Below are 22,318 nucleotides of genomic sequence, written 5' to 3' on the forward strand. Positions count from 1 at the left end.
TCGACAAAAGAGATAACACCCCCCCATTACGTCATGCTTCAGAAATGTGGAAAATGGTCCGTTTTCAAATGTTTTATTTTTGAACGTCAGTTCACATTTGTAGGTGGATCATCAGTGTTAGAGCTAAAATTAGCATGTTTAAAGTGATTTTCATGCTTCCAGGGGCCCAAAACACAAGATTTATGGAATGGTTAAAAGTGCATGAAAATGGCCAATTTACTCACTCTGAGTTCTCAAAAAGGGTTTCTTCACCCCGGGAAGTTAATTAAATACCATTTGGAGGCATTTAATCTTCGAGCAAAAACGGCTGATTTTCGACAAAAGAGATAACACCCCCCCATTACGTCATGCTTCAGAAATGTGGAAAATGGTCCGTTTTCAAATGTTTTATTTTTGAACGTCAGTTCACATTTGTAGGTGGATCATCAGTGTTAGAGCTAAAATTAGCATGTTTAAAGTGATTTTCATGCTTCCAGGGGCTCGGGAAGTGAAATAAATACCATTTGGAGGCATTTAATGTTCGAGAAAAAACGGCAGATTTTCGACAAAAGAGATAACACCCCTCCATTACGTCATGCTTCAGAAATGTGGAAAATGGTCCGTTTTCAAATGTTTTATTTTTGAACGTCAGTTCACATTTGTAGGTGGATCATCAGTGTTAGAGCTAAAATTAGCATGTTTAAAGTGATTTTCATGCTTCCAGGGGCCCAAAACACAAGATTTATGGAATGGTCAAAAGTGCATGAAAATGGCCAATTTACTCACTCTGAGTTCTCAAAAAGGGTTTCTTCACCCCGGGAAGTTAATTAAATACCATTTGGAGGCATTTAATGTTAGAGCAAAAACGGCTGATTTTCCTCAAAAGAGATAACACCCCTCCATTACGTCATGCTTCAGAAATGTGGAAAATGGTCCTTTTTCAAATGTTTTATTTTTGAACGTCAGTTCACATTTGTAGGTGGATCATCAGTGTTAGAGCTAAAATTAGCATGTTTAAAGTGATTTTCATGCTTCCAGGGGCTCGGGAAGTGAAATAAATACCATTTGGAGGCATTTAATGTTCGAGCAAAAACGGCTGATTTTCGACAAAAGAGATAACACCCCCCCATTACGTCATGCTTCAGAAATGTGGAAAATGGTCCGTTTTCAAATGTTTTATTTTTGAACGTCAGTTCACATTTGTAGGTGGATCATCAGTGTTAGAGCTAAAATGAGCATGTTTAAAGTGATTTTCATGCTTCCAGGGGCCCAAAACACAAGATTTATGGAATGGTTAAAAGTGCATGAAAATGGCCAATTTACTCACTCTGAGTTCTCAAAAAGGGTTTCTTCACCCCGGGAAGTTAATTAAATACCATTTGGAGGCATTTAATGTTAGAGCAAAAACGGCTGATTTTCGACAAAAGAGATAACACCCCCCCATTACGTCATGCTTCAGAAATGTGGAAAATGGTCCGTTTTCAAATGTTTTATTTTTGAACGTCAGTTCACATTTGTAGGTGGATCATCAGTGTTAGAGCTAAAATTAGCATGTTTAAAGTGATTTTCATGCTTCCAGGGGCCCAAAACACAAGATTTATGGAATGGTTAAAAGTGCATGAAAATGGCCAATTTACTCACTCTGAGTTCTCAAAAAGGGTTTCTTCACCCCGGGAAGTTAATTAAATACCATTTGGAGGCATTTAATGTTAGAGCAAAAACGGCTGTTTTTCGACAAAAGAGATAACACCCCCCCATTACGTCATGCTTCAGAAATGTGGAAAATGGTCCGTTTTCAAATGTTTTATTTTTGAACGTCAGTTCACATTTGTAGGTGGATCATCAGTGTTAGAGCTAAAATTAGCATGTTTAAAGTGATTTTCATGCTTCCAGGGGCTCGGGAAGTGAAATAAATACCATTTGGAGGCATTTAATGTTCGAGCAAAAACGGCTGATTTTCGACAAAAGAGATAACACCCCCCCATTACGTCATGCTTCAGAAATGTGGAAAATGGTCCGTTTTCAAATGTTTTATTTTTGAACGTCAGTTCACATTTGTAGGTGGATCATCAGTGTTAGAGCTAAAATTAGCATGTTTAAAGTGATTTTCATGCTTCCAGGGGCCCAAAACACAAGATTTATGGAATGGTTAAAAGTGCATGAAAATGGCCAATTTACTCACTCTGAGTTCTCAAAAAGGGTTTCTTCACCCCGGGAAGTTAATTAAATACCATTTGGAGGCATTTAATGTTCGAGCAAAAACGGCTGATTTTCGACAAAAGAAATAACACCCCCCCATTACGTCATGCTTCAGAAATGTGGAAAATGGTCCGTTTTCAAATGTTTCATTTTTGAACGTCAGTTCACATTTGTAGGTGGATCATCAGTGTTAGAGCTAAAATTAGCATGTTTAAAGTGATTTTCATGCTTCCAGGGGCCCAAAACACAAGATTTATTGAATGGTTAAAAGTGCATGAAAATGGCCAATTTACTCACTCTGAGTTCTCAAAAAGGGTTTCTTCACCCCGGGAAGTGAATTAAATACCATTTGGAGGCATTTAATGTTCGAGCAAAAACTGCTGATTTTCGACAAAAGAGATAACACCCCCCCATTACGTCATGCTTCAGAAATGTGGAAAATGGTCCGTTTTCAAATGTTTTATTTTTGAACGTCAGTTCACATTTGTAGGTGGATCATCAGTGTTAGAGCTAAAATTAGCATGTTTAAAGTGATTTTCATGCTTCCAGGGGCTCGGGAAGTGAAATAAATACCATTTGGAGGCATTTAATGTTCGAGCAAAAACGGCTGATTTTCGACAAAAGAGATAACACCCCCCCATTACGTCATGCTTCAGAAATGTGGAAAATGGTCAGTTTTCAAATGTTTTATTTTTGAACGTCAGTTCACATTTGTCGGTGGATCATCAGTGTTAGAGCTAAAATTAGCATGTTTAAAGTGATTTTCATGCTTCCAGGGGCTCGGGAAGTGAAATAAATACCATTTGGAGGCATTTAATGTTCGAGCAAAAACGGCTGATTTTCGACAAAAGAGATAACACCCCCCCATTACGTCATGCTTCAGAAATGTGGAAAATGGTCCGTTTTCAAATGTTTTATTTTTGAACGTCAGTTCACATTTGTAGGTGGATCATCAGTGTTAGAGCTAAAATTAGCATGTTTAAAGTGATTTTCATGCTTCCAGGGGCCCAAAACACAAGATTTATGGAATGGTTAAAAGTGCATGAAAATGGCCAATTTACTCACTCTGAGTTCTCAAAAAGGGTTTCTTCACCCGGGAAGTTAATTAAATACCATTTGGAGGCATTTAATGTTAGAGCAAAAACAGCTGATTTTTGACAAAAGAGATAACACCCCCCCATTACGTCATGCTTCAGAAATGTGGAAAATGGTCCGTTTTCAAATGTTTTATTTTTGAACGTCAGTTCACATTTGTAGGTGGATCATCAGTGTTAGAGCTAAAATTAGCATGTTTAAAGTGATTTTCATGCTTCCAGGGGCCCAAAACACAAGATTTATGGAATGGTTAAAAGTGCATGAAAATGGCCAATTTACTCACTCTGAGTTCTCAAAAAGGGTTTCTTCACCCCGGGAAGTTAATTAAATACCATTTAGAGGCATTTAATGTCCGAGCAAAAACGGCTGATTTTCGACAAAAGAGATAACACCCCCCCATTACGTCATGCTTCAGAAATGTGGAAAATGGTCCGTTTTCAAATGTTTTATTTTTGAACGTCAGCTCACATTTGTAGGTGGATCATCAGTGTTAGAGCTAAAATTAGCATGTTTAAAGTGATTTTCATGCTTCCAGGGGCTCGGGAAGTGAAATAAATACCATTTGGAGGCATTTAATGTTCGAGCAAAAACTGCTGATTTTCGACAAAAGAGAAAACACCCCCCCATTACGTCATGCTTCAGAAATGTGGAAAATGGTCAGTTTTCAAAGTTTTTATTTTTGAACGTCAGTTCACATTTGGAGGTGGATCATCAGTGTTAGAGCTAAAATTAGCATGTTTAAAGTGATTTTCATGCTTCCAGGGGCCCAAAACACAAGATTTATGGAATGGTTAAAAGTGCATGAAAATGGCCAATTTACTCACTCTGAGTTCTCAAAAAGGGTTTCTTCACCCCGGGAAGTTAATTAAATACCATTTGGAGGCATTTAATGTTCGAGCAAAAACGGCTGATTTTCGACAAAAGAGATAACACCCCCCCATTACGTCATGCTTCAGAAATGTGGAAAATGGTCCGTTTTCAAATGTTTTATTTTTGAACGTCAGTTCACATTTGTAGGTGGATCATCAGTGTTAGAGCTAAAATTAGCATGTTTAAAGTGATTTTCATGCTTCCAGGGGCCCAAAACACAAGATTTATGGTATGGTTAAAAGTGCATGAAAATGGCCAATTTACTCACTCTGAGTTCTGAAAAAGGGTTTCTTCACCCCGGGAAGTTAATTAAATACCATTAGGAGGCATTTAATGTTCGAGCAAAAACGGCTGATTTTCGACAAAAGAGATAACACCCCCCCATTACGTCATGCTTCAGAAATGTGGAAAATGGTCCGTTTTCAAATGTTTCATTTTTGAACGTCAGTTCACATTTGTAGGTGGATCATCAGTGTTAGAGCTAAAATTAGCATGTTTAAAGTGATGTTCATGCTTCCAGGGGCTCGGGAAGTTAATTAAATACCATTTGGAGGCATTTAATGTTCGAGCAAAAACGGCTGATTTTCGACAAAAGAGATAACACCCCCCCATTACGTCATGCTTCAGAAATGTGGAAAATGGTCCGTTTTCAAATGTTTTATTTTTGAACGTCAGTTCACATTTGTAGGTGGATCATCAGTGTTAGAGCTAAAATTAGCATGTTTAAAGTGATTTTCATGGTTCCAGGGGCCCTAAACACAAGATTTATGGAATGGTTAAAAGTGCATGAAAATGGCCAATTTACTCACTCTGAGTTCTCAAAAAGGGTTTCTTCACCCCGGGAAGTGAATTAAATACCATTCGGAGGCATTTAATGTTCGAGCAAAAACGGCTGATTTTCGACAAAAGAGATAACACCCCCCCAATACGTCATCCTTCAGAAATGTGGAAAATGGTCCGTTTTCAAATGTTTCATTTTTGAACGTCAGTTCACATTTGTAGGTGGATCATCAGTGTTAGAGCTAAAATTAGCATGTTTAAAGTGATTTTCATGCTTCCAGGGGCTCGGGAAGTGAAATAAATACCATTTGGAGGCATTTAATGTTCGAGCAAAAACGGCTGATTTTCCACAAAAGAGATAACACCCCCCCATTACGTCATGCTTCAGAAATGTGGAAAATGGTCCGTTTTCAAATGTTTTATTTTTGAACGTCAGTTCACATTTGTAGGTGGATCATCAGTGTTAGAGCTAAAATTAGCATGTTTAAAGTGATTTTCATGCTTCCAGGGGCCCAAAACACAAGATTTATGGAATGGTTAAAAGTGCATGAAAATTGCCAATTTACTCACTCTGAGTTCTCAAAAAGGGTTTCTTCACCCCGGGAAGTTAATTAAATACCATTTGGAGGCATTTAATGTTAGAGCAAAAACGGCTGATTTTCGACAAAAGAGATAACACCCCCCCATTACGTCATGCTTCAGAAATGTGGAAAATGGTCCGTTTTCAAATGTTTTATTTTTGAACGTCAGTTCACATTTGTAGGTGGATCATCAGTGTTAGAGCTAAAATTAGCATGTTTAAAGTGATTTTCATGCTTCCAGGGGCTCGGGAAGTTAATTAAATACCATTTGGAGGCATTTAATGTTCGAGCAAAAACGGCTGATTTTCGACAAAAGAGATAACACACCCCCATTACGTCATGCTTCAGAAATGTGGAAAATGGTCCGTTTTCAAATGTTTTATTTTTGAACGTCAGTTCACATTTGTAGGTGGATCGTCAGTGTTAGAGCTAAAATTAGCATGTTTAAAGTGATTTTCATGCTTCCAGGGGCCCAAAACACAAGATTTATGGAATGGTTAAAAGTGCATGAAAATGGCCAATTTACTCACTCTGAGTTCTCAAAAAGGGTTTCTTCACCCCGGGAAGTTAATTAAATACCATTTAGAGGCATTTAATGTCCGAGCAAAAACGGCTGATTTTCGACAAAAGAGATAACACCGCCCCATTACGTCATGCTTCAAAAATGTGGAAAATGGTCCGTTTTCAAATGTTTTATTTTTGAACGTCAGCTCACATTTGTAGGTGAATCATCAGTGTTAGAGCTAAAATTAGCATGTTTAAAGTGATTTTCATGCTTCCAGGGGCTCGGGAAGTGAAATAAATACCATTTGGAGGCATTTAATGTTCGAGCAAAAACGGCTGATTTTCGACAAAAGAGATAACACCCCCCCATTACGTCATGCTTCAGAAATGTGGAAAATGGTCAGTTTTCAAAGTTTTTATTTTTGAACGTCAGTTCACATTTGGAGGTGGATCATCAGTGTTAGAGCTAAAATTAGCATGTTTAAAGTGATTTTCATGCTTCCAGGGGCCCAAAACACAAGATTTATGGAATGGTTAAAAGTGCATGAAAATGGCCAATTTACTCACTCTGAGTACTCAAAAAGGGTTTCTTCACCCCGGGAAGTTAATTAAATACCGTTTGGAGGCATTTAATGTTCGAGCAAAAACGGCTGATTTTCGACAAAAGAGATAACACCCCCCCATTACGTCATGCTTCAGAAATGTGGAAAATGGTCCGTTTTCAAATGTTTTATTTTTGAACGTCAGTTCACATTTGTAGGTGGATCATCAGTGTTAGAGCTAAAATTAGCATGTTTAAAGTGATTTTCATGCTTCCAGGGGCCCAAAACACAAGATTTATGGAATGGTTAAAAGTGCATGAAAATGGCCAATTTACTCACTCTGAGTTCTCAAAAAGGGTTTCTTCACCCCGGGAAGTTAATTAAATACCATTAGGAGGCATTTAATGTTCGAGCAAAAACGGCTGATTTTCGACAAAAGAGATAACAACCCCCCATTACGTCATGCTTCAGAAATGTGGAAAATGGTCCGTTTTCAAATGTTTAATTTTTGAACGTCAGTTCACATTTGTAGGTGGATCATCAGTGTTAGAGCTAAAATTAGCATGTTTAAAGTGATGTTCATGCTTCCAGGGGCTCGGGAAGTTAATTAAATACCATTTGGAGGCATTTAATGTTCGAGCAAAGACGGCTGATTTTCGACAAAAGAGATAACACCCCCATTACGTCATGCTTCAGAAATGTGGAAAATGGTCCGTTTTCAAATGTTTCATTTTTGAACGTCAGTTCACATTTGTAGGTGGATCATCAGTGTTAGAGCTAAAATTAGCATGTTTAAAGTGATTTTCATGCTTCCAGGGGCCCAAAACACAAGATTTATGGAATGGTTAAAAGTGCATGAAAATGACCAATTTACTCACTCTGAGTTCTCAAAAAGGGTTTCTTCACCCCGGGAAGTTAATTAAATACCATTTGGAGGCATTTAATGTTAGAGCAAAAATGGCTGATTTTCGACAAAAGAGATAACACCCCCCCATTACGTCATGCTTCAGAAATGTGGAAAATGGTCCGTTTTCAAATGTTTTATTTTTGAACGTCAGTTCACATTTGTAGGTGGATCATCAGTGTTAGAGCTAAAATTAGCATGTTTAAAGTGATTTTCATGCTTCCAGGGGCTCGGGAAGTTAATTAAATACCATTTGGAGGCATTTAATGTTCGAGCAAAAACAGCTGATTTTCGACAAAAGAGATAACACCCCCCCATTACGTCATGCTTCAGAAATGTGGAAAATGGTCCGTTTTCAAATGTTTTATTTTTGAACGTCAGTTCACATTTGTAGGTGGATCATCAGTGTTAGAGCTAAAATTAGCATGTTTAAAGTGATTTTCATGCTTCCAGGGGCCCAAAACACAAGATTTATGGAATGGTTAAAAGTGCATGAAAATGGCCAATTTACTCACTCTGAGTTCTCAAAAAGGGTTTCTTCACCCCGGGAAGTTAATTAAATACCATTTGGAGGCATTTAATGTTCGAGCAAAAACGGCTGATTTTCGACAAAAGAGATAACACCCCCCCATTACGTCATGCTTCAGAAATGTGGAAAATGGTCCGTTTTCAAATGTTTCATTTTTGAACGTCAGTTCACATTTGTAGGTGGATCATCAGTGTTAGAGCTAAAATTAGCATGTTTAAAGTGATTTTCATGCTTCCAGGGGCTCGGGAAGTGAAATAAATACCATTTGGAGGCATTTAATGTTCGAGCAAAAACGGCTGATTTTCGACAAAAGAGATAACACCCCCCCCATTACGTCATGCTTCAGAAATGTGGAAAATGGTCCGTTTTCAAATGTTTTATTTTTGAACGTCAGTTCACATTTGTAGGTGGATCATCAGTGTTAGAGCTAAAATTAGCATGTTTAAAGTGATTTTCATGCTTCCAGGGGCTCGGGAAGTGAAATAAATACCATTTGGAGGCATTTAATGTTCGAGCAAAAACGGCTGATTTTCGACAAAAGAGATAACACCCCCCCATTACGTCATGCTTCAGAAATGTGGAAAATGGTCCGTTTTCAAATGTTTTATTTTTGAACGTCAGTTCACATTTGTAGGTGGATCATCAGTGTTAGAGCTAAAATTAGCATGTTTAAAGTGATTTTCATGCTTCCAGGGGCCCAAAACACAAGATTTATGGAATGGTTAAAAGTGCATGAAAATGGCCAATTTACTCACTCTGAGTTCTCAAAAAGGGTTTCTTCACCCCGGGAAGTTAATTAAATACCATTAGGAGGCATTTAATGTTCGAGCAAAAACGGCTGATTTTCGACAAAAGAGATAACAACCCCCCATTACGTCATGCTTCAGAAATGTGGAAAATGGTCCGTTTTCAAATGTTTAATTTTTGAACGTCAGTTCACAATTGTAGGTGGATCATCAGTGTTAGAGCTAAAATTAGCATGTTTAAAGTGATGTTCATGCTTCCAGGGGCTCGGGAAGTTAATTAAATACCATTTGGAGGCATTTAATGTTCGAGCAAAAACGGCTGATTTTCGACAAAAGAGATAACACCCCCATTACGTCATGCTTCAGAAATGTGGAAAATGGTCCGTTTTCAAATGTTTCATTTTTGAACGTCAGTTCACATTTGTAGGTGGATCATCAGTGTTAGAGCTAAAATTAGCATGTTTAAAGTGATTTTCATGCTTCCAGGGGCCCAAAACACAAGATTTATGGAATGGTTAAAAGTGCATGAAAATGACCAATTTACTCACTCTGAGTTCTCAAAAAGGGTTTCTTCACCCCGGGAAGTTAATTAAATACCATTTGGAGGCATTTAATGTTAGAGCAAAAACGGCTGATTTTCGACAAAAGAGATAACACCCCCCCATTACGTCATGCTTCAGAAATGTGGAAAATGGTCCGTTTTCAAATGTTTTATTTTTGAACGTCAGTTCACATTTGTAGGTGGATCATCAGTGTTAGAGCTAAAATTAGCATGTTTAAAGTGATTTTCATGCTTCCAGGGGCTCGGGAAGTTAATTAAATACCATTTGGAGGCATTTAATGTTCGAGCAAAAACAGCTGATTTTCGACAAAAGAGATAACACCCCCCCATTACGTCATGCTTCAGAAATGTGGAAAATGGTCCGTTTTCAAATGTTTTATTTTTGAACGTCAGTTCACATTTGTAGGTGGATCATCAGTGTTAGAGCTAAAATTAGCATGTTTAAAGTGATTTTCATGCTTCCAGGGGCCCAAAACACAAGATTTATGGAATGGTTAAAAGTGCATGAAAATGGCCAATTTACTCACTCTGAGTTCTCAAAAAGGGTTTCTTCACCCCGGGAAGTTAATTAAATACCATTTGGAGGCATTTAATGTTCGAGCAAAAACGGCTGATTTTCGACAAAAGAGATAACACCCCCCCATTACGTCATGCTTCAGAAATGTGGAAAATGGTCCGTTTTCAAATGTTTCATTTTTGAACGTCAGTTCACATTTGTAGGTGGATCATCAGTGTTAGAGCTAAAATTAGCATGTTTAAAGTGATTTTCATGCTTCCAGGGGCTCGGGAAGTGAAATAAATACCATTTGGAGGCATTTAATGTTCGAGCAAAAACGGCTGATTTTCGACAAAAGAGATAACACCCCCCCCATTACGTCATGCTTCAGAAATGTGGAAAATGGTCCGTTTTCAAATGTTTTATTTTTGAACGTCAGTTCACATTTGTAGGTGGATCATCAGTGTTAGAGCTAAAATTAGCATGTTTAAAGTGATTTTCATGCTTCCAGGGGCTCGGGAAGTGAAATAAATACCATTTGGAGGCATTTAATGTTCGAGCAAAAACGGCTGATTTTCGACAAAAGAGATAACACCCCCCCATTACGTCATGCTTCAGAAATGTGGAAAATGGTCCGTTTTCAAATGTTTTATTTTTGAACGTCAGTTCACATTTGTAGGTGGATCATCAGTGTTAGAGCTAAAATTAGCATGTTTAAAGTGATTTTCATGCTTCCAGGGGCCCAAAACACAAGATTTATGGAATGGTTAAAAGTGCATGAAAATGGCCAATTTACTCACTCTGAGTTCTCAAAAAGGGTTTCTTCACCCCGGGAAGTTAATTAAATACCATTTGGAGGCATTTAATGTTAGAGCAAAAACGGCTGATTTTCGACAAAAGAGATAACACCCCCCCATTACGTCATGCTTCAGAAATGTGGAAAATGGTCCGTTTTCAAATGTTTTATTTTTGAACGTCAGTTCACATTTGTAGGTGGATCATCAGTGTTAGAGCTAAAATTAGCATGTTTAAAGTGATTTTCATGCTTCCAGGGGCTCGGGAAGTTAATTAAATACCATTTGGAGGCATTTAATGTTCGAGCAAAAACAGCTGATTTTCGACAAAAGAGATAACACCCCCCCATTACGTCATGCTTCAGAAATGTGGAAAATGGTCCGTTTTCAAATGTTTTATTTTTGAACGTCAGTTCACATTTGTAGGTGGATCATCAGTGTTAGAGCTAAAATTAGCATGTTTAAAGTGATTTTCATGCTTCCAGGGGCCCAAAACACAAGATTTATGGAATGGTTAAAAGTGCATGAAAATGGCCAATTTACTCACTCTGAGTTCTCAAAAAGGGTTTCTTCACCCCGGGAAGTTAATTAAATACCATTTAGAGGCATTTAATGTCTGAGCAAAAACGGCTGATTTTCGACAAAAGAGATAACACCCCCCCATTACGTCATGCTTCAGAAATGTGGAAAATGGTCCGTTTTCAAATGTTTTATTTTTGAACGTCAGTTCACATTTGTAGGTGGATCATCAGTGTTAGAGCTAAAATTAGCATGTTTAAAGTGATTTTCATGCTTCCAGGGGCTCGGGAAGTGAAATAAATACCATTTGGAGGCATTTAATGTTCGAGCAAAAACGGCTGATTTTCGACAAAAGAGATAACACCCCCCCATTACGTCATGCTTCAGAAATGTGGAAAATGGTCCGTTTTCAAATGTTTTATTTTTGAACGTCAGTTCACATTTGTAGGTGGATCATCAGTGTTAGAGCTAAAATTAGCATGTTTAAAGTGATTTTCATGCTTCCAGGGGCCCAAAACACAAGATTTATGGAATGGTTAAAAGTGCATGAAAATGGCCAATTTACTCACTCTGAGTTCTCAAAAAGGGTTTCTTCACCCCGGGAAGTTAATTAAATACCATTTGGAGGCATTTAATGTTCGAGCAAAAACGGCTGATTTTCGACAAAAGAGATAACACCCCCCCATTACGTCATGCTTCAGAAATGTGGAAAATGGTCCGTTTTCAAATGTTTCATTTTTGAACGTCAGTTCACATTTGTAGGTGGATCATCAGTGTTAGAGCTAAAATTAGCATGTTTAAAGTGATGTTCATGCTTCCAGGGGCTCGGGAAGTTAATTAAATACCATTTGGAGGCATTTAATGTTCGAGCAAAAACGGCTGATTTTCGACAAAAGAGATAACACCCCCCCATTACGTCATGCTTCAGAAATGTGGAAAATGGTCCGTTTTCAAATGTTTTATTTTTGAACGTCAGTTCACATTTGTAGGTGGATCATCAGTGTTAGAGCTAAAATTAGCATGTTTAAAGTGATTTTCATGCTTCCAGGGGCCCAAAACACAAGATTTATGGAATGGTTAAAAGTGCATGAAAATGGCCAATTTACTCACTCTGAGTTCTCAAAAAGGGTTTCTTCACCCCGGGAAGTGAATTAAATACCATTCGGAGGCATTTAATGTTCGAGCAAAAACGGCTGATTTTCGACAAAAGAGATAACACCCCCCATTACGTCATGCTTCAGAAATGTGGAAAATGGTCCGTTTTCAAATGTTTCATTTTTGAACGTCAGTTCACATTTGTAGGTGGATCATCAGTGTTAGAGCTAAAATTAGCATGTTTAAAGTGATTTTCATGCTTCCAGGGGCCCAAAACACAAGATTTATTGAATGGTTAAAAGTGCATGAAAATGGCCAATTTACTCACTCTGAGTTCTCAAAAAGGGTTTCTTCACCCCGGGAAGTTAATTAAATACCATTTGGAGGCATTTAATGTTCGAGCAAAAACGGCTGATTTTCGACAAAAGAGATAACACCCCCCCATTACATCATGCTTCAGAAATGTGGAAAATGGTCCGTTTTCAAATGTTTTATTTTTGAACGTCAGTTCACATTTGTAGGTGGATCATCAGTGTTAGAGCTAAAATTAGCATGTTTATAGTGATTTTCATGCTTCCAGGGGCTCGGGAAGTGAAATAAATACCATTTGGAGGCATTTAATGTTCGAGCAAAAACGGCTGATTTTCGACAAAAGAGATAACACCCCCCCATTACGTCATGCTTCAGAAATGTGGAAAATGGTCCGTTTTCAAATGTTTTATTTTTGAACGTCAGTTCACATTTGTAGGTGGATCATCAGTGTTAGAGCTAAAATTAGCATGTTTAAAGTGATTTTCATGCTTCCAGGGGCCCAAAACACAAGATTTATGGAATTGTTAAAAGTGCATGAAAATGGCCAATTTACTCACTCTGAGTTCTCAAAAAGGGTTTCTTCACCCCGGGAAGTTAATTAAATACCATTTGGAGGCATTTAATGTTCGAGCAAAAACGGCTGATTTTTGACAAAAGAGATAACACCCCCCCCCATTACGTCATGCTCCAGAAATGTGGAAAATGGTCCGTTTTCAAATGTTTTATTTTTGAATGTCAGTTCACATTTGTAGGTGGATCATCAGTGTTAGAGCTAAAATTAGCATGTTTAAAGTGATTTTCATGCTTCCAGGGGCCCAAAACACAAGATTTATGGAATGGTTAAAAGTGCATGAAAATGGCCAATTTACTCATTCTGAGTTCTCAAAAAGGGTTTCTTCACCCCGGGAAGTTAATTAAATACCATTTGGAGGCATTTAATGTTCGAGCAAAAACGGCTGATTTTCGACAAAAGAGATAACACCCCCCCATTACGTCATGCTTCAGAAATGTGGAAAATGGTCCGTTTTCAAATGTTTTATTTTTGAACGTCAGTTCACATTTGTAGGTGGATCATCAGTGTTAGAGCTAAAATTAGCATGTTTAAAGTGATTTTCATGCTTCCAGGGGCTCGGGAAGTTAATTAAATACCATTTGGAGGCATTTAATGTTCGAGCAAAACCAGCTGATTTTCGACAAAAGAGATAACACCCCCCCATTACGTCATGCTTCAGAAATGTGGAAAATGGTCCGTTTTCAAATGTTTTATTTTTGAACGTCAGTTCACATTTGTAGGTGGATCATCCGTGTTAGAGCTAAAATTAGCATGTTTAAAGTGATGTTCATGCTTCCAGGGGCTCGGGAAGTTAATTAAATACCATTTGGAGGCATTTAATGTTCGAGCAAAAACGGCTGATTTTCGACAAAAGAGATAACACCCCCCCATTACGTCATGCTTCAGAAATGTGGAAAATGGTCCGTTTTCAAATGTTTTATTTTTGAACGTCAGTTCACATTTGTAGGTGGATCATCAGTGTTAGAGCTAAAATTAGCATGTTTAAAGTGATTTTCATGCTTCCAGGGGCCCAAAACACAAGATTTATGGAATGGTTAAAAGTGCATGAAAATGGCCAATTTACTCACTCTGAGTTCTCAAAAAGGGTTTCTTCACCCCGGGAAGTGAATTAAATACCATTCGGAGGCATTTAATGTTCGAGCAAAAACGGCTGATTTTCGACAAAAGAGATAACACCCCCCCAATACGTCATCCTTCAGAAATGTGGAAAATGGTCCGTTTTCAAATGTTTCATTTTTGAACGTCAGTTCACATTTGTAGGTGGATCATCAGTGTTAGAGCTAAAATTAGCATGTTTAAAGTGATTTTCATGCTTCCAGGGGCTCGGGAAGTGAAATAAATACCATTTGGAGGCATTTAATGTTCGAGCAAAAACGGCTGATTTTCCACAAAAGAGATAACACCCCCCCATTACGTCATGCTTCAGAAATGTGGAAAATGGTCCGTTTTCAAATGTTTTATTTTTGAACGTCAGTTCACATTTGTAGGTGGATCATCAGTGTTAGAGCTAAAATTAGCATGTTTAAAGTGATTTTCATGCTTCCAGGGGCCCAAAACACAAGATTTATGGAATGGTTAAAAGTGCATGAAAATGGCCAATTTACTCACTCTGAGTTCTCAAAAAGGGTTTCTTCACCCCGGGAAGTTAATTAAATACCATTTGGAGGCATTTAATGTTAGAGCAAAAACGGCTGATTTTCGACAAAAGAGATAACACCCCCCCATTACGTCATGCTTCAGAAATGTGGAAAATGGTCCGTTTTCAAATGTTTTATTTTTGAACGTCAGTTCACATTTGTAGGTGGATCATCAGTGTTAGAGCTAAAATTAGCATGTTTAAAGTGATTTTCATGCTTCCAGGGGCTCGGGAAGTTAATTAAATACCATTTGGAGGCATTTAATGTTCGAGCAAAAACGGCTGATTTTCGACAAAAGAGATAACACACCCCCATTACGTCATGCTTCAGAAATGTGGAAAATGGTCCGTTTTCAAATGTTTTATTTTTGAACGTCAGTTCACATTTGTAGGTGGATCGTCAGTGTTAGAGCTAAAATTAGCATGTTTAAAGTGATTTTCATGCTTCCAGGGGCCCAAAACACAAGATTTATGGAATGGTTAAAAGTGCATGAAAATGGCCAATTTACTCACTCTGAGTTCTCAAAAAGGGTTTCTTCACCCCGGGAAGTTAATTAAATACCATTTAGAGGCATTTAATGTCCGAGCAAAAACGGCTGATTTTCGACAAAAGAGATAACACCGCCCCATTACGTCATGCTTCAAAAATGTGGAAAATGGTCCGTTTTCAAATGTTTTATTTTTGAACGTCAGCTCACATTTGTAGGTGAATCATCAGTGTTAGAGCTAAAATTAGCATGTTTAAAGTGATTTTCATGCTTCCAGGGGCTCGGGAAGTGAAATAAATACCATTTGGAGGCATTTAATGTTCGAGCAAAAACGGCTGATTTTCGACAAAAGAGATAACACCCCCCCATTACGTCATGCTTCAGAAATGTGGAAAATGGTCAGTTTTCAAAGTTTTTATTTTTGAACGTCAGTTCACATTTGGAGGTGGATCATCAGTGTTAGAGCTAAAATTAGCATGTTTAAAGTGATTTTCATGCTTCCAGGGGCCCAAAACACAAGATTTATGGAATGGTTAAAAGTGCATGAAAATGGCCAATTTACTCACTCTGAGTACTCAAAAAGGGTTTCTTCACCCCGGGAAGTTAATTAAATACCGTTTGGAGGCATTTAATGTTCGAGCAAAAACGGCTGATTTTCGACAAAAGAGATAACACCCCCCCATTACGTCATGCTTCAGAAATGTGGAAAATGGTCCGTTTTCAAATGTTTTATTTTTGAACGTCAGTTCACATTTGTAGGTGGATCATCAGTGTTAGAGCTAAAATTAGCATGTTTAAAGTGATTTTCATGCTTCCAGGGGCCCAAAACACAAGATTTATGGAATGGTTAAAAGTGCATGAAAATGGCCAATTTACTCACTCTGAGTTCTCAAAAAGGGTTTCTTCACCCCGGGAAGTTAATTAAATACCATTAGGAGGCATTTAATGTTCGAGCAAAAACGGCTGATTTTCGACAAAAGAGATAACACCCCCCCATTACGTCATGCTTCAGAAATGTGGAAAATGGTCCGTTTTCAAATGTTTCATTTTTGAACGTCAGTTCACATTTGTAGGTGGATCATCAGTGTTAGAGCTAAAATTAGCATGTTTAAAGTGATGTTCATGCTTCCAGGGGCTCGGGAAGTTAATTAAATACCATTTGGAGGCATTTAATGTTCGAGCAAAAACGGCTGATTTTCGACAAAAGAGATAACACCCCCATTACGTCATGCTTCAGAAATGTGGAAAATGGTCCGTTTTCAAATGTTTTATTTTTGAACGTCAGTTCACATTTGTAGGTGGATCATCCGTGTTAGAGCTAAAATTAGCATGTTTAAAGTGATGTTCATGCTTCCAGGGGCTCGGGAAGTTAATTAAATACCATTTGGAGGCATTTAATGTTCGAGCAAAAACGGCTGATTTTCGACAAAAGAGATAACACCCCCCCATTACGTCATGCTTCAGAAATGTGGAAAATGGTCCGTTTTCAAATGTTTTATTTTTGAACGTCAGTTCACATTTGTAGGTGGATCATCAGTGTTAGAGCTAAAATTAGCATGTTTAAAGTGATTTTCATGCTTCCAGGGGCCCAAAACACAAGATTTATGGAATGGTTAAAAGTGCATGAAAATGGCCAATTTACTCACTCTGAGTTCTCAAAAAGGGTTTCTTCACCCCGGGAAGTGAATTAAATACCATTCGGAGGCATTTAATGTTCGAGCAAAAACGGCTGATTTTCGACAAAAGAGATAACACCCCCCCAATACGTCATCCTTCAGAAATGTGGAAAATGGTCCGTTTTCAAATGTTTCATTTTTGAACGTCAGTTCACATTTGTAGGTGGATCATCAGTGTTAGAGCTAAAATTAGCATGTTTAAAGTGATTTTCATGCTTCCAGGGGCTCGGGAAGTGAAATAAATACCATTTGGAGGCATTTAATGTTCGAGCAAAAACGGCTGATTTTCCACAAAAGAGATAACACCCCCCCATTACGTCATGCTTCAGAAATGTGGAAAATGGTCCGTTTTCAAATGTTTTCTTTTTGAACGTCAGTTCACATTTGTAGGTGGATCATCAGTGTTAGAGCTAAAATTAGCATGTTTAAAGTGATTTTCATGCTTCCAGGGGCCCAAAACACAAGATTTATGGAATGGTTAAAAGTGCATGAAAATGGCCAATTTACTCACTCTGAGTTCTCAAAAAGGGTTTCTTCACCCCGGGAAGTTAATTAAATACCATTTGGAGGCATTTAATGTTAGAGCAAAAACGGCTGATTTTCGACAAAAGAGATAACACCCCCCCATTACGTCATGCTTCAGAAATGTGGAAAATGGTCCGTTTTCAAATGTTTTATTTTTGAACGTCAGTTCACATTTGTAGGTGGATCATCAGTGTTAGAGCTAAAATTAGCATGTTTAAAGTGATTTTCATGCTTCCAGGGGCTCGGGAAGTTAATTAAATACCATTTGGAGGCATTTAATGTTCGAGCAAAAACGGCTGATTTTCGACAAAAGAGATAACACACCCCCATTACGTCATGCTTCAGAAATGTGGAAAATGGTCCGTTTTCAAATGTTTTATTTTTGAACGTCAGTTCACATTTGTAGGTGGATCGTCAGTGTTAGAGCTAAAATTAGCATGTTTAAAGTGATTTTCATGCTTCCAGGGGCCCAAAACACAAGATTTATGGAATGGTTAAAAGTGCATGAAAATGGCCAATTTACTCACTCTGAGTTCTCAAAAAGGGTTTCTTCACCCCGGGAAGTTAATTAAATACCATTTAGAGGCATTTAATGTCCGAGCAAAAACGGCTGATTTTCGACAAAAGAGATAACACCGCCCCATTACGTCATGCTTCAAAAATGTGGAAAATGGTCCGTTTTCAAATGTTTTATTTTTGAACGTCAGCTCACATTTGTAGGTGAATCATCAGTGTTAGAGCTAAAATTAGCATGTTTAAAGTGATTTTCATGCTTCCAGGGGCTCGGGAAGTGAAATAAATACCATTTGGAGGCATTTAATGTTCGAGCAAAAACGGCTGATTTTCGACATAAGAGATAACACCCCCCCATTACGTCATGCTTCAGAAATGTGGAAAATGGTCAGTTTTCAAAGTTTTTATTTTTGAACGTCAGTTCACATTTGGAGGTGGATCATCAGTGTTAGAGCTAAAATTAGCATGTTTAAAGTGATTTTCATGCTTCCAGGGGCCCAAAACACAAGATTTATGGAATGGTTAAAAGTGCATGAAAATGGCCAATTTACTCACTCTGAGTTCTCAAAAAGGGTTTCTTCACCCCGGGAAGTTAATTAAATACCATTAGGAGGCATTTAATGTTTGAGCAAAAACGGCTGATTTTCGACAAAAGAGATAACACCCCCCCATTACGTCATGCTTCAGAAATGTGGAAAATGGTCCGTTTTCAAATGTTTCATTTTTGAACGTCAGTTCACATTTGTAGGTGGATCATCAGTGTTAGAGCTAAAATTAGCATGTTTAAAGTGATGTTCATGCTTCCAGGGGCTCGGGAAGTTAATTAAATACCATTTGGAGGCATTTAATGTTCGAGCAAAAACGGCTGATTTTCGACAAAAGAGATAACACCCCCATTACGTCATGCTTCAGAAATGTGGAAAATGGTCCGTTTTCAAATGTTTCATTTTTGAACGTCAGTTCACATTTGTAGGTGGATCATCAGTGTTAGAGCTAAAATTAGCATGTTTAAAGTGATTTTCATGCTTCCAGGGGCCCAAAACACAAGATTTATGGAATGGTTAAAAGTGCATGAAAATGACCAATTTACTCACTCTGAGTTCTCAAAAAGGGTTTCTTCACCCCGGGAAGTTAATTAAATACCATTTGGAGGCATTTAATGTTAGAGCAAAAACGGCTGATTTTCGACAAAAGAGATAACACCCCCCCATTACGTCATGCTTCAGAAATGTGGAAAATGGTCCGTTTTCAAATGTTTTATTTTTGAACGTCAGTTCACATTTGTAGGTGGATCATCAGTGTTAGAGCTAAAATTAGCATGTTTAAAGTGATTTTCATGCTTCCAGGGGCTCGGGAAGTTAATTAAATACCATTTGGAGGCATTTAATGTTCGAGCAAAAACAGCTGATTTTCGACAAAAGAGATAACACCCCCCCATTACGTCATGCTTCAGAAATGTGGAAAATGGTCCGTTTTCAAATGTTTTATTTTTGAACGTCAGTTCACATTTGTAGGTGGATCATCAGTGTTAGAGCTAAAATTAGCATGTTTAAAGTGATTTTCATGCTTCCAGGGGCCCAAAACACAAGATTTATGGAATGGTTAAAAGTGCATGAAAATGGCCAATTTACTCACTCTGAGTTCTCAAAAAGGGTTTCTTCACCCCGGGAAGTTAATTAAATACCATTTGGAGGCATTTAATGTTCGAGCAAAAACGGCTGATTTTCGACAAAAGAGATAACACCCCCCCATTACGTCATGCTTCAGAAATGTGGAAAATGGTCCGTTTTCAAATGTTTTATTTTTGAACGTCAGTTCACATTTGTAGGTGGATCATCAGTGTTAGAGCTAAAATTAGCATGTTTAAAGTGATTTTCATGGTTCCAGGGGCTCGGGAAGTGAAATAAATACCATTTGGAGGCATTTAATGTTCGAGCAAAAACGGCTGATTTTCGACAAAAGAGATAACACCCCCCCCATTACGTCATGCTTCAGAAATGTGGAAAATGGTCCGTTTTCAAATGTTTTATTTTTGAACGTCAGTTCACATTTGTAGGTGGATCATCAGTGTTAGAGCTAAAATTAGCATGTTTAAAGTGATTTTCATGCTTCCAGGGGCTCGGGAAGTGAAATAAATACCATTTGGAGGCATTTAATGTTCGAGCAAAAACGGCTGATTTTCGACAAAAGAGATAACACCCCCCCATTACGTCATGCTTCAGAAATGTGGAAAATGGTCCGTTTTCAAATGTTTTATTTTTGAACGTCAGTTCACATTTGTAGGTGGATCATCAGTGTTAGAGCTAAAATTAGCATGTTTAAAGTGATTTTCATGCTTCCAGGGGCCCAAAACACAAGATTTATGGAATGGTTAAAAGTGCATGAAAATGGCCAATTTACTCACTCTGAGTTCTCAGAAAGGGTTTCTTCACCCCGGGAAGTTAATTAAATACCATTTGGAGGCATTTAATGTTAGAGCAAAAACGGCTGATTTTCGACAAAAGAGATAACACCCCCCCATTACGTCATGCTTCAGAAATGTGGAAAATGGTCCGTTTTCAAATGTTTTATTTTTGAACGTCAGTTCACATTTGTAGGTGGATCATCAGTGTTAGAGCTAAAATTAGCATGTTTAAAGTGATTTTCATGCTTCCAGGGGCTCGGGAAGTTAATTAAATACCATTTGGAGGCATTTAATGTTCGAGCAAAAACAGCTGATTTTCGACAAAAGAGATAACACCCCCCCATTACGTCATGCTTCAGAAATGTGGAAAATGGTCCGTTTTCAAATGTTTTATTTTTGAACGTCAGTTCACATTTGTAGGTGGATCATCAGTGTTAGAGCTAAAATTAGCATGTTTAAAGTGATTTTCATGCTTCCAGGGGCCCAAAACACAAGATTTATGGAATGGTTAAAAGTGCATGAAAATGGCCAATTTACTCACTCTGAGTTCTCAAAAAGGGTTTCTTCACCCCGGGAAGTTAATTAAATACCATTTAGAGGCATTTAATGTCCGAGCAAAAACGGCTGATTTTCGACAAAAGAGATAACACCCCCCCATTACGTCATGCTTCAGAAATGTGGAAAATGGTCCGTTTTCAAATGTTTTATTTTTGAACGTCAGTTCACATTTGTAGGTGGATCATCAGTGTTAGAGCTAAAATTAGCATGTTTAAAGTGATTTTCATGCTTCCAGGGGCTCGGGAAGTGAAAGAAATACCATTTGGAGGCATTTAATGTTCGAGCAAAAACGGCTGATTTTCGACAAAAGAGATAACACCCCCCCATTACGTCATGCTTCAGAAATGTGGAAAATGGTCCGTTTTCAAATGTTTTATTTTTGAACGTCAGTTCACATTTGTAGGTGGATCATCAGTGTTAGAGCTAAAATTAGCATGTTTAAAGTGATTTTCATGCTTCCAGGGGCCCAAAACACAAGATTTATGGAATGGTTAAAAGTGCATGAAAATGGCCAATTTACTCACTCTGAGTTCTCAAAAAGGGTTTCTTCACCCCGGGAAGTTAATTAAATACCATTTGGAGGCATTTAATGTTCGAGCAAAAACGGCTGATTTTCGACAAAAGAGATAACACCCCCCCATTACGTCATGCTTCAGAAATGTGGAAAATGGTCCGTTTTCAAATGTTTCATTTTTGAACGTCAGTTCACATTTGTAGGTGGATCATCAGTGTTAGAGCTAAAATTAGCATGTTTAAAGTGATGTTCATGCTTCCAGGGGCTCGGGAAGTTAATTAAATACCATTTGGAGGCATTTAATGTTCGAGCAAAAACGGCTGATTTTCGACAAAAGAGATAACACCCCCCCATTACGTCATGCTTCAGAAATGTGGAAAATGGTCCGTTTTCAAATGTTTTATTTTTGAACGTCAGTTCACATTTGTAGGTGGATCATCAGTGTTAGAGCTAAAATTAGCATGTTTAAAGTGATTTTCATGCTTCCAGGGGCCCAAAACACAAGATTTATGGAATGGTTAAAAGTGCATGAAAATGGCCAATTTACTCACTCTGAGTTCTCAAAAAGGGTTTCTTCACCCCGGGAAGTGAATTAAATACCATTCGGAGGCATTTAATGTTCGAGCAAAAACGGCTGATTTTCGACAAAAGAGATAACACCCCCCCATTACGTCATCCTTCAGAAATGTGGAAAATGGTCCGTTTTCAAATGTTTCATTTTTGAACGTCAGTTCACATTTGTAGGTGGATCATCAGTGTTAGAGCTAAAATTAGCATGTTTAAAGTCATTTTCATGCTTCCAGGGGCTCGGGAAGTGAAATAAATACCATTTGGAGGCATTTAATGTTCGAGCAAAAACGGCTGATTTTCCACAAAAGAGATAACACCCCCCCATTACGTCATGCTTCAGAAATGTGGAAAAT

This window comes from Lissotriton vulgaris, unplaced genomic scaffold (genome assembly GCF_964263255.1).
Source record: "Lissotriton vulgaris unplaced genomic scaffold, aLisVul1.2 SCAFFOLD_250, whole genome shotgun sequence".
NCBI classification, from domain to species: domain Eukaryota; kingdom Metazoa; phylum Chordata; class Amphibia; order Caudata; family Salamandridae; genus Lissotriton; species Lissotriton vulgaris.